Below are 16800 nucleotides of genomic sequence, written 5' to 3' on the forward strand. Positions count from 1 at the left end.
CTTCTATTATGTTTATATACGAGAACAAATGGAGTACTGTTAATTATAATGTTTTGAGCAATAATAAATGGTTGTTGAAACAAATTCCTTTTCTGTTTGTTATTCTAACACAAAGTACTACATTTTCTGGCAGAAGGATGGTAAGCCATTAATATGACAAAAGTAGATACTATAAGAAAAGCAGCTAGAACCAGTGTTTATTCTGAAATATCCTCTGAGTTTTAAAATACTATTTCTGCAGGATTATAAACTATTTAAGAGAGTTCATTTTGCTTTTTATTGTTTAAAGTATGGTGAATAAGATGAAAAATTTTTTGTTTGTGAGTTTTCATTTCACCTTATCTTCTCTGAGTACTATGATAAAAATGTACTTATTTTCTCACATCTAGATAAGAAGTATTACAGAATATACATGGGAAGTAAATATTATTTTCTTTAAAATTAGAGGATGGTGTCATGCAGTCTTAGGAATGGGATAAATTAAAGCAAATTAGTGAAAATTTATGTTAACAATGAAAAGGATATCAATATTAGTTTAATCAATTAATTAATAATATAGATTAACTAATATGAACCAAACAGACCAGAAAATATTTTTGGATATTAATTCTGAAGTCATTCTAGTCAAGTCCCTGATGAAATCAGGACAAGAATATTAGGTCTGCTGCCAATAGCTGTGTGACCCTGGGAAAGTTATCAAGTCTCTGGGTTGTGAATGACTTCATCTGTAAAATACAGATAACATTGATGTTTTTCTGTTAGAGTTCATATTCTAGGTGTTTTTTATTAATGATTACAGAATGGTATGGACCTAAGTAAGAGTCAACATCAGACAGAGTACTGCCCTGAGAAATGGACACAACAGGCTGCTCTCAGACTTAACATCCTATGAGGAGGTATAAAGGAGATGGAAAAAATGTGTTAAACTTGAAAATCATGATGGCAGGATTATATTCAATATTTCTTGGTTTTCCAAAATGGGCCAGTTAGAGATTCTATCAGAGTAGAAGCGTTGACTCAACACCCAGACATTCTACCATAACCCCACTGAGAAGCTCCAATCTGTTTCTTCCAATTAGCCATCATACTTCCAGTTGCTCCTGGCTCAGAGTAGAGGCTCGCATATGTTGATTGAATAAATAACAAAACATATCACCTTCCCTACAGCTAACTGTCACTTTGATCTTCTTTGAAGATGGCAAATGTATGGTTTTACAAATGTTATGACATATGATAAAATATACTGGGGCTTTTTAACAGATTAAGTAAAAATATAAATAACATGTGAAATCTGTTTTTGCAAATTGATAGGGGAAAAGCACACAATGTCAGAGTGACAGGATGGGTGGGGCTATGGGGGTGGAAGTAGAGGAGCAGGCACAGAAAGTGAAAGCTCTTATTATCCATAGTAATGAGTTTATTGAAAAGAATGAAAAGGCACAATATAATGTGAGATAAATAACTCATATATGTATTTCCATCTGGATTTTTATCACTATTTATCAGAGCACTGACCAATGAAAATAGATGCTGGCCACTATGTCATACTGACATGCACTGGCTGAATAACAAACATGTACCTGGGATGATCCTTGATAGATAGCATCCTGATCAATAGAGAGATTACTCATATAAAGTGCATTTTCATCTTATACTGGTCATGTATGAAAAGGTCATCTTGTTCCCTAGAGCTCCTTACCCTGCCAGATGAATAAGAAATAGATGTCATGAATAATCAAGACTGAATGCACTTAGGAATATATCTCTATATTATTAGTCACTCATTCATTATGTATGAACTAAAAATGCATTTTCAAAATAGTACAGATGAAAATAATAGGGCCAAACAATGGGGAATTTGAATAAGAAATTAAACTGTCATTTACCAAATGTTTGATATCAAAATAAATCTAATGGAATTACATATTTTAGTAGCTAATTGTAACATCCTGAAAAGATGTTTTTTTTTTTCTTTTAAAGTAAAATTTAAAAAATTTTTCAGGTCTAGCCAACTAACTTGACTTTGATGGGACAAATGTGAAAATGTCATTCTGTTCTCTGAAGCATGGTTTACTAGATGAATTAAATAAATAACAAAACATGTAATAAAATACCACCTTCCCTACAACTTACTATTAATAGCACTTGGATTTTCTTCAAAGGTGGCAAATTTAGAAATTTATTTCTCAAAGTTCTGGAGTCTGGGAGGTTCAAGATCAAAGGGCCAGGAGATTCAGTGTCTGGGGAGGGCCTGCATTCTGGTTCATAGATGGCGACTTCTTCCTTTGTCCTCACATAGTGGTAGAAACAAACACACTCCTTTGGGCTTCTTTTATAGGGACACTGATGTCATTCATGAAGGTGGAGCCTAATCACCTCCCAAAAGGCTGTACCTCCTAATATCATCACCTTGGGGGATAGAATTTCAATGTTTGAATTTTAGAGGGACATATAGCAAAGTCCCACTAGATTTTCCTTAAAATCACAGAACTACTCATTCAGAGAGCTGCTAACAAACCCAAGGAAGCTGCAAGTGCAATTGCAGCAGGTTTAAATCCTTTGTGCTTTCTGATCAAATCCCAGAGAGCACTTAATGCCAATTGTTAATGAGAGGCATGAGGAAGAAAGCAATGAAATGAGAAAAACAAAAAGTCATCTTACATTGGGCTTTGTTCTCTCAAATTCTCTGATCATTTATGTAGTTTTGTTCTCAGGAATTAGTTTGCTTAATTGGGACGACTTGCATGCCAACAGTATGCTCTATTTTCCAAAGACTTGCTTTCAAGCTTACTCTTAAATACATGATGCCTGGGGTTGGAAGCCTAAGTGAAGAACAAACACTTTAGGCTTGGCGCGGTATTTGACTTACTGCTTTATATTGGCAATCTGATACCCATAGTTAAGCCTTAGAAAACCCTCACTTTAACATATGGTCTAGGCAAAGAATTCATGACTAAGACCTCAAAAGCACAGAAACAAAAGCAAAAATAGACACATGAGACTTAATCTACAAAATTTCTGCACAGCAAAAGAAACAATCAACAGAGTAAACAGACAACCTGTACAATGGGAGAAAATATTTGCAAACTATACATCTGACAGGGGACCAATATCCAGAATTTACAAGGAATTCAAACAACTCTAAAACAACAAAAAAACCAAATAAACCCTTGAAACGGTAGACTAAGGACACAAATAGACATTTTTCAAAAGAAGACAAATGGCCAACAATCATATGAAAAAATGTTTAACATCACTAATCATCAGATAAATGCAAATTAAAACCACACTGAGATATCATCTTATACCAGTCAGAATGACTATTACTAAAAAGACAAAAAATAACAGATGTTGATGAGAATATGGAGAAAAGGGAGCTCTTACGCACTGTTCATGGGAATGTAAATTAGTGAAACCTCTGTGGAGAACAGTATGGCGATTTCTCAAAGAACTAAAAATGGAACTACCACATGATCCAGCAATCCCATTACTGGGCATCTATCCAAAAGAAAAGAAATCAATATATTAAAAAGATACCTGCGTGCTCATGTTGATTGTGGCACTATTCACAATAGCAAAGATATGGAATCAACCTAAGTGTCCATTAACAGAGGACTGGAAAAAGAAAATGTAATGTATACACAATAGAATACTATTCAGCCATAAAACGAGTGAAATCATGTCCTTTGCAGCAAGCAACATGGATGGAGGTGAAGGCCGTTATCTTAAGTAAAACAACTCAGACACAGAGAAACAAATACCACATGTTCTCAGTGGGAGCTAAATAACATGTACACATGGAAGTAAAGTGTCAAATGATGAACGATGGAGGCTTGGAGAGGTGGAGGGTATGGGAGGAGGTGGATGATGGGAGAGGTTGCTTAGTGGGTACAATGTGTGTTGTTCCAGTGATGATGTATGTGCTGAATGAAGGCTCTGACTTCACCACAATGCAATACATCAATGTAGCAAAATTGCGCTTGTACTGAATGAATATATACAAATAAATTTATAAAAATATAAAAAAAGTGTAATCTTCTCACTTTGTCAGTCTTTTAGGTGTGTTTGTGTGTTCGAGAGTGCTTGTCTTAGGCTGTTTTTATTGGCATTATAGATCATAATTAGAGTTGTAAACTAACAAAATAATTTAGTAGAGAACAGAATTTTTATGCTATGTACCACACTTATACGAAATAAAAAAAAGTGTTCATTTCATTGGCCATTTTGGATGCCATTTGAGACATTGTCCCCATCTGCTTTATGAGGCTTTATTTATAATGCTAGTCACCAACCCAAATTAATCTTTTCTTTCTCTTTTCTCTTAAAAGCATTTTCTTGTACATGTAGTATTTGTAATCTGACTTATAATATCATCATTGTTTATATGCCATTCTCAGCCCTGCAGAGTAGACTGGTGCTATTTCAGCAGTGTGACAGATCACATAGGGAGAAATCAACAACTTTTAAGTTGAATAATTTTGTGTAAGACAACCCACTGAAAATGAATTCCTCACGATTTAAAAATGTATATACTAAAAATGAGCCCTTTTAAAACCCATGGTAAATAATAAAAATATTCATAGTTTTCATTCATGAATATTTACATATTCATTCTCTGTACCAGACCCTGTGTGAGGTTCTAAAGATAGGGGAGTATATAAAATGTATCAGATTGACAAAATACTAATATATAAAACAAATAATGAAGAGTAGAAAAACTGAGAGGTGATAAGGTAAGGTAAGGTAGGTAAGATTAATTCCCCCTGGTGATAGGAAGTGTCGTGACAGGCTTCTCAGAGAGGAGCAGATTTGAATTGGGTCCTGAGGTAAGTCCAGGAGGTTGAGAAAGATTTTGTTAAATAGACAAGGGAATAAGGCCATTTCAGGGTTATAAACTGACATATGCAAAAACCTAGGGGGCTGAATAAATAATACAGTTCACAAGCTTAAGTAAGGGGAGCCTATGGATAGAGGTGGGATCTCTGGATGAGGAGAGTCTAGACACAAAGCGGAACCATTTATGTTTTATTATATGGGCTGTGGTGGTTTTCAAACAAAGAAGTGATGTGATGGTCTAGTGTGGACAAATGTTGAAGAAACAAATGATGACCAGTGAGGAGGCTATTTTGAGAGAGGAAGACAGTGGCAGTGGAGCTGGGAAAGACAGAGACATGAGACAATTCAGCGTTAAAAATGACAGATGGGAAAATGCTTGGATATAGGTGGTTACAATGGAGTCAAAGATAGTTCAGCGATTTCCACCTTGAATAACTGGGCAGGATTATCTCCTTGAATAACTGGGCAGGTTCTGGATTTCTCTCCCTTTCTGTTTCAGGAGGTGGGGCTGAGTTAGTGGACATTAATGAGTCTGGCACATGACTTTCGTCTGCCTATGGGACATTGTCATAAAAACCTACTTTTTAGTCTAGTTAAGCAAATCTTATCTCTTTACCACCTCCTGTTCTTGAAACATGTCTCTTCTCATTTCTCTCTTTTGTGATTTTGAAGCAGCTGCCATTTGTACAATGGATTCATTCTTGTGTCCAGAATGGATGGGGTGAGGGCAATGTCTTCCTAGTTTGGGCCACTGGTAGTCATTGCCTCAGATTATTAAATAGAAACAGAGAAAACAAAGTAGGATGTCTGAAACTGAGGCTAGATAAACATGGAGACTGTCGATTGTCACATTCCAACATCTAGGCCAAAGAATACAAAAAGCTAGTTGCTAATGTGAGAGAAGGCACAAACAGATACTGAGAGAAAAAAGACAAGTGAGAGATGGAAAAAGAATATTTCCTGAGTTTCTCTCAGAAATTTGGCCTCTTACGGTGGCCATACATTCCATTCCTTAAGCTGCCTGGTGTTCTCCAGTAATCAGTCCAGTGAGCCTCCCTTTCTTCCTTTGATTTTGCCTAAGCTAGCTAGAGCCCGTTTCTGTTGTTTGCTTTTGAAACTCAAGTGGCCCTAAACTACATCTGAATGGAGATGTTCACTATACAAAGAAAAATATTCAGAAAATAATGAAATAACATGAAAACTTGAGTATAGATTTAATCATCATCAAGGCTGAAGCTTTAGGGGTGAATGAAGATATCCAGAAAGAGCCGGTACACTGAGAAAAGAATAGGCCTGAGGGTGAAACCTTGGTAACTACCAAATGTAATGGTAGACGGGAAGAGGGAGAGATGTGTGAAATACATTGACAAAAGCCATTCAGGGAAAAGGAATTTCAAATATGAGGTGTGGATAACTCTGCTAAATATTGCAAAGAGGTCAAGCAGGATAAGGGATAATAAGAAGCTATTGAATTAAGCAAACAAATGATTATTGCTCACTTTTGTTATATGTAAACAGTTTCAACAGAATGAGAAGGATGTTGCCTAAAACAGGGATAAATAATGAATGAGAGAGAAGACTGCTCTTGCAGGATGTGTGAAGGGATGGAAAGGAGAGAAAGAAACAATAGTCAGAAGAAGAAATTGTGTTCAATTTGACAAGTGTTTAGTTCTTGGTGTGTGCCAGATACTAAACAAAGCAAAATGCTAAGGCAGATATATTAATAGTTACTGCTTGCAACAATTTATAGTCTATGGGGAGGCTCATAAATTAAGGTGGTGAGAGGGACAAGACTGGAGAAAAATACCTTTAACTCCTTAACAGTAATGTGCTGAACTGTACTCGATGTTTAAAAAACATATCAATTTTGTATGCCTGTGCATTGCTTACGTACACTGCACACACACACACACACACACACACACAAACACATGTAGTCTAAGTTGAAACAACTAGTTTGTTTAAAAGCAATCCATAGTATAACCATTTGTTTGGATACATAGGCCAACTACCCAGACCAGTTCTGATTCACGATAGAAAATCTACCTGGGGGACTGTGCATTGATCTGTAGCGTGAATTCTTTCTTTTACATGACAACCGAATGATGTAAGGAATGGGCAGCCTTAGACATCCTCTCAGACAAAATGCGCCAATTGTGTTTGTAGAAAGACAAAGCAACATTCAGCTGAATTACAGCAGTATCATTAATTTTCGTTTATATTTTAAACAGCAATGAGAACTATATGTATATATTTTTTACCCACTAAGGGTAAATATTTCCAAATAGTACCACTAAACTTTCCACAAATGGAAGGTTTTAGTATTTTTAAGGGCACAACTTTAAGTGTCTACTTTTCCAACAAAATAAAATTTTTTATAGGAAAGGCTCCTGTTTATGAGTTACCCATATTCTGTTCACAGGTATTGAAAAATAGCTCCTCACTATCTACAATTTTATCAACTAGCCAGAATTTCTGACCTTAGGAGCTTCAAAAACTCCTTCTCAACAGTGTTCCAAATCTACCAAAAACTTGTGATAGTTGATCAGCCTTGACACATTCTTATTTATAATTTTTTCTTAAGGTAACTGTGCACTATGCATTTTATTCTTAATTCTATTACTGTGTGCTAAAGGGAAAGGAAATCCAACTAATGAAAATGGAAGCATGAAACAAATAAAAATACTGGAATAGCAATATCACTTTGAATGAATTTGGTATAGTCATCAAGCCAATATATTTTAGAGAGAGAAACTTGGAACAAGAAATACAGCCTACCTGAGAAATTGCAGTTGATCCTAAAATGATTACTACATAAAAAGTATATCTTCTTCATTTTGTATGGATGGGACTCTGACCAGATTAATTCATTAGTTTGTACCATAATGCTTTTATGAGTCTGTTTGCCTAGTTCTTTTCATTAGAATTTAAAAGCAAAATTGCCAAAAATACCTGAAACTTAACTCTTGATTACACATACCTCAAATCTCTTTCTTTGCCGTAAATTTTCCCAAATTTGGTTACTATTACCTCCTATTCAGTTATTCCAGACACAAATCTAAGAATAATCCTTAATTCATTTTCTTTCTTCAAATCCACTCAAGATATATGTCATATTCTTATAATCCTTCTATCCCCAATATGCCCCCAATACATCTACTTTGCTCCAGCTCTCTTGCTACCACCCTTTCTCAAACCCCTTCTTCCCTTGTCTGTAATCCTGTAATAGCTCTACAGCTGGTAATGCTGCTTCTACTGAAGATTGCAGGTCATTTTCCACATTGTAATGATCTTAGATCTTATTAAATGTGAATCAAAGCTCATGACAACCCTACATAAAACCTTCTAGAATTTTTAGAACAAAATCTAAACTCCTTTCTGTGGCATGCAAGGCTCCACATGAGATGTCTCTCACACACCTTTACCATTCTTCCTTTCTCTCACTACACTCCAGCCATTTTTTCCAACTGAAAAATCAGTAGGAAACTCTTTTAGAGCTTACCAAACTTGACAATGCCTCACTTCTCTAGGTTACATTATACCTCGGGTTTTTAATTACTATGAGACAAAAATTTGAGGACAAGCTATGAAGACCAGTCAAAGAATTTTTATCTTCACCTTGTTTCTCATCAAACACGATGCTCAGTCTATTTAGAAATATTTCTCCCACTGATTTCAAGCATCTGCCAAAACATGAGGAACCTCAACTATTTATTCCTTCATACTGTTGTACTTGGCCTTGATTGATGATTAGAAGCTGAAAATCGAGGTTAATAATTTATAAGTGAGATAACATATCCTTGATTATGTATATGTTACATTTGATTTATAAATTAATTGATGGGTTAAATATTAATTGAAAAATAAAGTATTATGGTGATATTATAACATTTTTTGGGAAAAGGAAAGATTAAATTTATTAGCAAATATGCACAGAATAAATGTACACATATATATTATACACACTATGAGGACAGACTCTAACAAAAGACATAACTGAAAAGTTATTTTATTGACAAAATTTGAGTTTGAAAAGCATGAAACCCTATCACTGCACCTAATTTATTGAGGTGAGAAATTCAGTTTTGTATGTGTAAAACATTCTTTTGACCATTTGTTTTAACTATACTTGGGTACTTACAGTTAAATTTTGAAAATATTGATAATTTGGCTCTTGCAATTCAAAACTCAACTTGAAATATATAATCCAGTGCTTAGTCTTTTGCAATAGTTTTCTCTGGAAAGGATTCTTTTTATTTTATTAGTTACTTAGCAAAAGCCTATTTATCCCTCAAGATCTAGCTCAAATATTTTCTGTGTTTCCATAACACTAAGCTCTGTTACAACACTCACTATATTTCACTCTATTTATAGCGTCACTTGAGTTTCCTCATGCCTCACTAACCATGGGCACAAATAAGGACACATACGTGATAATGACCAAAATTGCTATAGTGTTGCCCCAACCTGCTCAAGTAGTAACTCAGCACCCTGGGAATTGCCTGTCAACTATTTCTAGTAGTTGACAGTGTTGTTCCATGTATGCCTACAAGCTGGCTTCACAAGTTACATCCATCGTCTCCCACAAGTCTGACACCAGGTACTGCTGTGTTCACATGGAATGTACCATCTCCTGCTGAGCACTCTGGTCTCTGTTGTTGCTCTGATGCAGCTACTTTAGACAATACTAAAATGTACCAGACTGTTTTCATGGAACCAGGGAGAGGGAAGTGCTATACAGAAGTGAGAAGAATTCTCATCATCATCATCCTGTTTTATGCTTTATCTCTGTGGATATGAAGAGCTTTGCTTGTGTTCCATTCTTCAGTTGTTTTTCATGAAAATAACTATGGTGGCCTCACTGGGATCAGATTACATTCTATGGGAGTTATCTTCATTCTCTTGTCTTCCCAGTGATATCAGATAACAATGTCCAATCTTTTCCTTTCAGCTGAAACAGGAGACAGACCTATGCTCTCATATACTTGCACTCTCCAGTCACATTCCAACCTATTCATCTCTTCAACCAAGTCATAAAATTTGCCAGGGAAGACTGAATCTCACTTGGGCTGAAGGAACAGTACCTGCAATACTTCTTTATACATTTTCAGCCTCAAAAGTTTATAATCCTTGAGGACATAAACCAAGACTTTTTTCTCTGCATTGAATCAGAACTAAAAAATAAATTTAAATCAATCTGTAGGCCAATCCCTTAATTCTGACGATAACCAAACTATAGCACCTGCTAATAACTATAAAGATTTTATTCAGCTTGCAAGCTAGCAAGTTAACCCACCACAATATTATGAAAACTAGCAGAAATCACCAGACTCTTAGATCAGGAGAAAAAGGTTTCATTACTGACAACACAGCAGGAAACATGAGCTTCATGTTTACCTCAACTCCCCTTGTCCCACTGAGCAACATGTTGCATCACAGTTGAGAAGCTTGAAGCCTAGGGAACCCTAATATTTCATAATGGGTTGCAAAAGCAACTCACTCAGTTTTTGTTCAAAGGGATACATTATCTTTTTATACTGGAGAGTAAACAAACCTTCCCTCTGCTCTGGGGGTAGACTCTAACTTCCAAGGCGGTTCATTATACAAATGTCCTTGGAAAGAATCTTCAAGGCTCCAAAAAGATCACAGGTGCTTAAGTAGTGCAGAAACTCTGTAGACCTTTGAGAATTGTCTTCTAAAGTATCAAGAATTAAAGTGACCAGAATGATTCAATATCAAGATCAGAATTCATTTGTCACATGATCCAGTAATTTCTTCAAGTGAAATAGGAACGGGAAGGACTGGTATAATATTAGTTCAGTTTCATTGATTAGCATTGCTACCGGTAAGGTCAAGTAAGTCCATTCCAATTATATTTTAAAAGTTCTAATATCACTGTGTTTATCTAAATCCTGTAACAAACATTATGACACTTATTGTGTAAATTTAAAGCCCTATTTCAAAACTTTAAAGGGTTGTATCATGTATATGTATGTATTGGAAAGAAATTGTCAGAACAAAACAAAAATTCATTATGAAGAGGTGATATTTTACAAAATAATGTCTGAAAAAAGTTCACCAAAGTTAAACATATTACTGTGAACAACACACTCATTTCAGGGATGCTATCTAGACTGCTACAGGGTGTGGCTTTGATATTTTATTGTAAAATGATGAAAAAACAAAGATGTGGTCACGAGAGTTCCTCACTATTAACTGATTGTAGGTCCCAATGTGATGAATTCTTTTATGTGAGGACAATTCTATCTCTCCCTTAAACTGCACTCTTCCAGATACTTTCCAGAGTCACTCTCCGTATAAAATCCAGATGACAAATAAGAAAATAAGTACAAGTTAATGGATGCCTGCAGGTGTATTGGAAAGAAACCTGGCCTGAAGATAAAGAATTTGGGGATCAATTCCCAGTACCTGATGATAAACAGATAAGTAAATAAATGAGACAAAACAAGCATTTAGCCATTTTTCTTAAATGAGTTGTACTCAATTTTAATAAAAGAGTTAATGAAGGTTAAAAGTTAGGAGCTGATGAGCACATCAATTACCTCACAGGATGCAGTCAACAAAATCCAGACTGTAGGATTCTCCACAGAATGTAGAAAACTTGCTTTTTATCAAAAAATAATTTGCAAGAAGTGCAGAGAAAGAGAGAAGAAAGAAAGGAGAGAAGAAATAAGACAAAGAAAGAGAAAAGAGAAACTTATAAGACATATATTGCAATTGTTGATACTTATTTTTGGATTTAAAAAAAAAACTAAAAATTTAAAGTTTTGTTGAGCCAATTGGGAAATTTTATAGAATTAACCAATTATTGTCATTTTAAAGGTATAATTATGAAATTGTGATTAGATTTTAAAGAGTTATTTTTTTAGAAATACAAACAGAAATGTTTATAGAAAAAAAGGTTATCTTGAATTTGCTTTAAAATAATAGAATCTACCATTAGCTGACTAATTAACTACAAATATCTCAGACTCTCTCCTGCTTTTTGTATCTATTGACTCTGGAAGCAATGAAGAAAGGAACATAAGTCCTTTCATAACCTTGGACAACTACCCCCGGCTTCCCTTCTGGATTCATTTGTTGTTTTCTTTTGAATTCAGTGATAATTAGCTTAAAAACCTTTTTAGTATAGTTAGAAAAAAAAAACAATATTAGCAGAAGCACATCAAACTCTACATCAAGGTTCTGTGAATAAAGCTTTTATGAATTGCTCACAAAATTATTAGCAACATATAGATATTAAAATAAAACAAACACGGCAATTTTGTTAATGCAAATATTTATAAAATTTGCTGAGTGGTTCATGTTTCCCCTCTAGATTTTTGTTGAATTATAATAAAGTAATGTGATTCATTGATATAATCTAGACATCGCTGCCTTTTCTGACCATTATGTCAGGTTCATGATGACATAACCAACCTATATTCCCAAAATAGAACAACCAAGAGGGAAGTAACAGATATCTATAACTGTCAAATCCTGCAGAATAACCCAGGAGAATTAGTGGAGCAAAACACAATGGTGATGCAGAATTTCACTTTTGGTAACACCAGTTTGGCATGGTTTTTGAGTTGCTATTACTAACTTTTGGTGGTCCTGATTTGATTTAGTTGTCCATCCTTAAAGAATATAGTGAATTAGAGGACCATAAGATAATTAACACCACAGGAAAAAAAATTCATCCAAGAATGGAAAAGCAAGCACCACATATACTCACCATCAAATTGGTTTTAAGTGATCAACACTTAAGTGCACATATAGTAATAACATTCATCGGGTGTCGGGCAGGTGGGAGGGAGAAGGAGGGGATGGGTATATTCACACCTAATGGTGTGCACATCATCTGGGGCATGGACATGCTTGAAGGAGGGGATGGGTATATTCACACCTAATGCAGTGCACATCATCTGGGGCATGGACATGCTTGAAGCTCTGACTTGGGTGGGGCAAGGACAATATATGTAATCTAAACATTTGTACTGCCATATATACTGAAATATAAAAGGAAAAAAGTCAACATTAAAGAAAGATTAAAAATGCATTGAACTTGTAAACAAAAAAAAAGAGGTGATTTTTTTCTAAAGCAAAATTAAAATTATTCTTTTTATAGCAATTATAAAGAAAGTCATTTGGGAAATCCATTTTGGCTTAAATTGAGGGTAATGTAACCATTTTTTATTTTTTTTTAGTTTGAGTTATGTTTAGTTGCATTATTATGAACTTCTCCATTACAGAAGACCAAAAATCCACAGACTGTGTGTGTTTCTGAGTGCTTTATGTATCAGCTATTTTACTCAGACCAATGTTAAAATATAGCAATAGGATAATGCTTGTTATTATTGGCTTCTACATACCCTGGAGAAATCAGGAATGATTGCTCACCTCAGAGGATTTCCTTTGTAAATGACTCAGGAGAAAACAATCCCTCATTTTGATTGCTATGCATGCTAATGTTAACATAGAAAACTTTCTATCTCCAGTGAACAGCACAAGGATAAAAAATACATTCATATTTTGTATGTATCCTAAGTGTTCCCAATGTTAGATTTAAATTAATTTAAAGACTGATTATAACAGCAACAAATAAGAGCCCTGATGTTGAGTGTTCACAAATATCAGTTGCTGAAAATCATATGGCTATGCCATATGGCTATACACTGGGTGACATATTACTTACTGTCCAAACTGGGACACTTTTGAGAATGATATGGGACACTATTCATAATTATGCTGTGAATTTGGCAAACTCTGATATGTGATCACCTTTATATACATAATTCTCCTAAATGCCTCTACCGAATATTAAGAGAAAAATATTATACCAAATTTTACCTTAGTGTGTTTTTCTGAAGATAAAATAGAAATAAAATGCACTATAAGTCAGTATCTTATCCTACTTTATTTATCTGCAGAATATTTTTATACTGAGTGTTATACTTTCAGAAACAGCAAAGTTAGATTTTTTGATATATCTTACCTAATAAAATCTTATTAACAAAAGTGATAATCAGAGGTAGTAATAGATTGGTTAGATAGCTAACAAATGGGGTTACCAGTCAAAAATAATGTTACTCCTTAAATTTATTTCTCTCTTCTTTAATTGCTTTTGCACCTACTGCCAGTGCTGTACAATTTAACACTAAATTTACCAAATCCATCTTACTCATTTTATGGATGGGCAAGTCACTTAACTTGCTCTGAATCATATACTATATAGCCTGGATTGGAAGGTGCATCTCTGACATTTCCTTTTCACTGTGGGAAGCTGCTTCTTTCCTAGCACTCTATCGTTGAATGCTAGCCTTTGCTCACTGTTCTCTACAGAGTAGGACTTTCTGTACCTAGTCTACGCCTTACTGATATACAGAGCTCAGCACCTCTTCAAAGTGTATAGAATGAAAAGACTATGTATTTTATCGCAGATTCCATAGGGCAGGCAAACAAGAAGTTTAACATTGAATACTTCCAGCAAACAAATTGAAATGCCTCTAAGAGATACATCTTGTAGTGGACATTTTTGGAGCTCACCAATATCAGGGTTTCTTCTCATTCTAGATATATGGAAACTCTTACTTCTCAGCCCCCTTGAGTCTGGTGGGATCATGTGACTAGAAGTGAAATGTGGTATTTCCAGGCTGAAACATTTTCCTGGATATATGAAATCCTCTATTCTTTCTTCCCCAGTTACAGCAATCATGAGAAGGCCTTAGCTATGAGAGTAGAGTCAAGAGATGGAAGTGAGCTGAACTGCTGAGTGAGAGAGCTGCTCACATCCATAGGACAATTTGTGGAAAAAGAAGCCTTCATTATGTTAAGATAGCTAAGGCACTGAGTTGTGAGGGCTGTGTGATGCCCAGCCTAACTTTGTTTACCCTGCCTAGAATGTGTCTCCACTCCAGATCTCCCTCTCTGCCCCAGTGTTACTCTAATTGAGCTATCACCAAACTTGCACACACAAAACCACCATTATACTTATGTAAACAATAGGGACTTCCAGTTCACTGATAATAGCTTCCTTAGGATGGAATCCCTCTTTCTCTTTCTGTGTATATGTACACATACACGTGTGTAAGCAACATAGCATTCTGTAATTATTCTGTTAAATATTTATAATTCTGTGAATGTCTTTTACTCAATCAGCTAGAGATTGCAAGTCCCTTGAGAATGAGGGTCTGCAGATAAGCTTCAAGCACTATGAATCCCCTGAAATTATAGCCTTTTGTTATTGTTGTTGTCTCTGTATATGTACATCTCACCTCTAGTTTTTATCAGATTTTCAAAATGTTATCATATTTTTAAAAATCTAGGAACCTCTGATGTAGGAGTAGCATAAATTTGAAAAGAAGGGAGAGATCACGAGGGTTCAGATTCCAGCCCTGATACTCCCTGGTTGTGATATAGATTTTTATCACTGTCCCAGATTTAACAAGGTCAGAAGAACTAAATACTCACTCTAGCTAATTCATAAGAATCTGAGGTTTATTAACCAGAATCAATTAATTAATTTAAATAGAGCTACATCTATTAGGTAGGTAGGATAATTTCAGGGCAGACATTGTTCTAGTTGCTTATTCCCTTCATTTAAGCAAATTACAGAAGTCATATTATTAACATTTTTGTTGCTAAGAAACCAGTGTTCATAGAGATATTGCTGTCAGATGGACTACAGTTCAGCTGGCCTGGAAGATTTCCTCTTGCTTGGTGCACGTTTAGGTAGAAAGCCAATAGCTGTTTCCCACCCCCCTTCCCTTCTTCCTCTCCTCTGCCCCTTCTCTTTCTTCTCTAATTTTTGAGATTGACCAATGCTTATCATGGAAGATTTAGTGTACAGTGTATAGCTGGGCTTTCAAAAGCCTGAATGCCATCCTATCATTTTAATATAATCTTTGCTCAGATCTGATGAACTGATTCATAACATAATTTACTACTCAGAGGATCATAATATTTTTAAGATATGGGGCAGCGCCTCATCATTGTGCCTCCTACTAACCTAACCACTTTGCTCCTAGGCATAGAAAATACATAAAATGAAGAATCAATCATATATATAATACATATGTCATACATATCACGCATACACCTTTGGATGATGGTAAAAATGTTTTTAGAAAGTATTTTCTTCCTTCTTTATAATAGAAAATTTTAAAATATTTACTCTATAAGAATTGGAAAAGTAAATTTGAGAAAATATTTATATTTTTATTGTGTTGAATAGTCTTTTTAAAACTTAGTACCCAAAAAATAGCCATTTTTAGAAGATACAACTTCTGACAATACTATTAAGGTTGTAGGAAGGTGAATGGTATACACAGTAGAGTTATCCAGACAGGTGCTTTTCAAGCTAATATGCCTTTGAATTCCCTGGGGATTTTGTTAACATGCAAATTCTCCTTTAGTAGCTCTGGGTTGGAGCTGAGATTCTTCGTTTTTAACAAGCTCCCAGGTAATGCCAGTGCTGATTGATTGATACTTTGAGTAGTAAGGATCTGTACGCGAGGGAAACACCACTAGCCTGGAGTACGTATAGTTTGGGCTGCTGCATTCTTCTATAACACTTTGATAACTAACATCTCTCCCTACATACAGTAAATCAGTATTCTCACTTTGGGATATATTATTTATAACTGCATTATAACATCTATTTGGCATATATTTAACTCTAGGAATATAAGAAATGAGTAACTCTATTTCTTCCAGAATAAATGTCTAATATTTTCCAGTAGAGAGTTGAACTGAAGTAACATGCCAGTGGCCAGTGGCATGCATCTTGTCAAGGTGTCAGGGTTTAGTGAACTGTGCCAATTATACTTTCTAGAGCCATGGTGCACCTGGTCAAGGGGTCATTTGCTCAGGCATTTATAAGGCTAGATGCTGTGGGATGAAGTGAGAGAAATGAGAAGGAGAAGCATTTATTCCTGAGAAGGCTGCCAAATATCTTGGCAC

This window comes from Microcebus murinus, chromosome 1 (assembly GCF_040939455.1).
Source record: "Microcebus murinus isolate Inina chromosome 1, M.murinus_Inina_mat1.0, whole genome shotgun sequence".
Classification (NCBI taxonomy): domain Eukaryota; kingdom Metazoa; phylum Chordata; class Mammalia; order Primates; family Cheirogaleidae; genus Microcebus; species Microcebus murinus.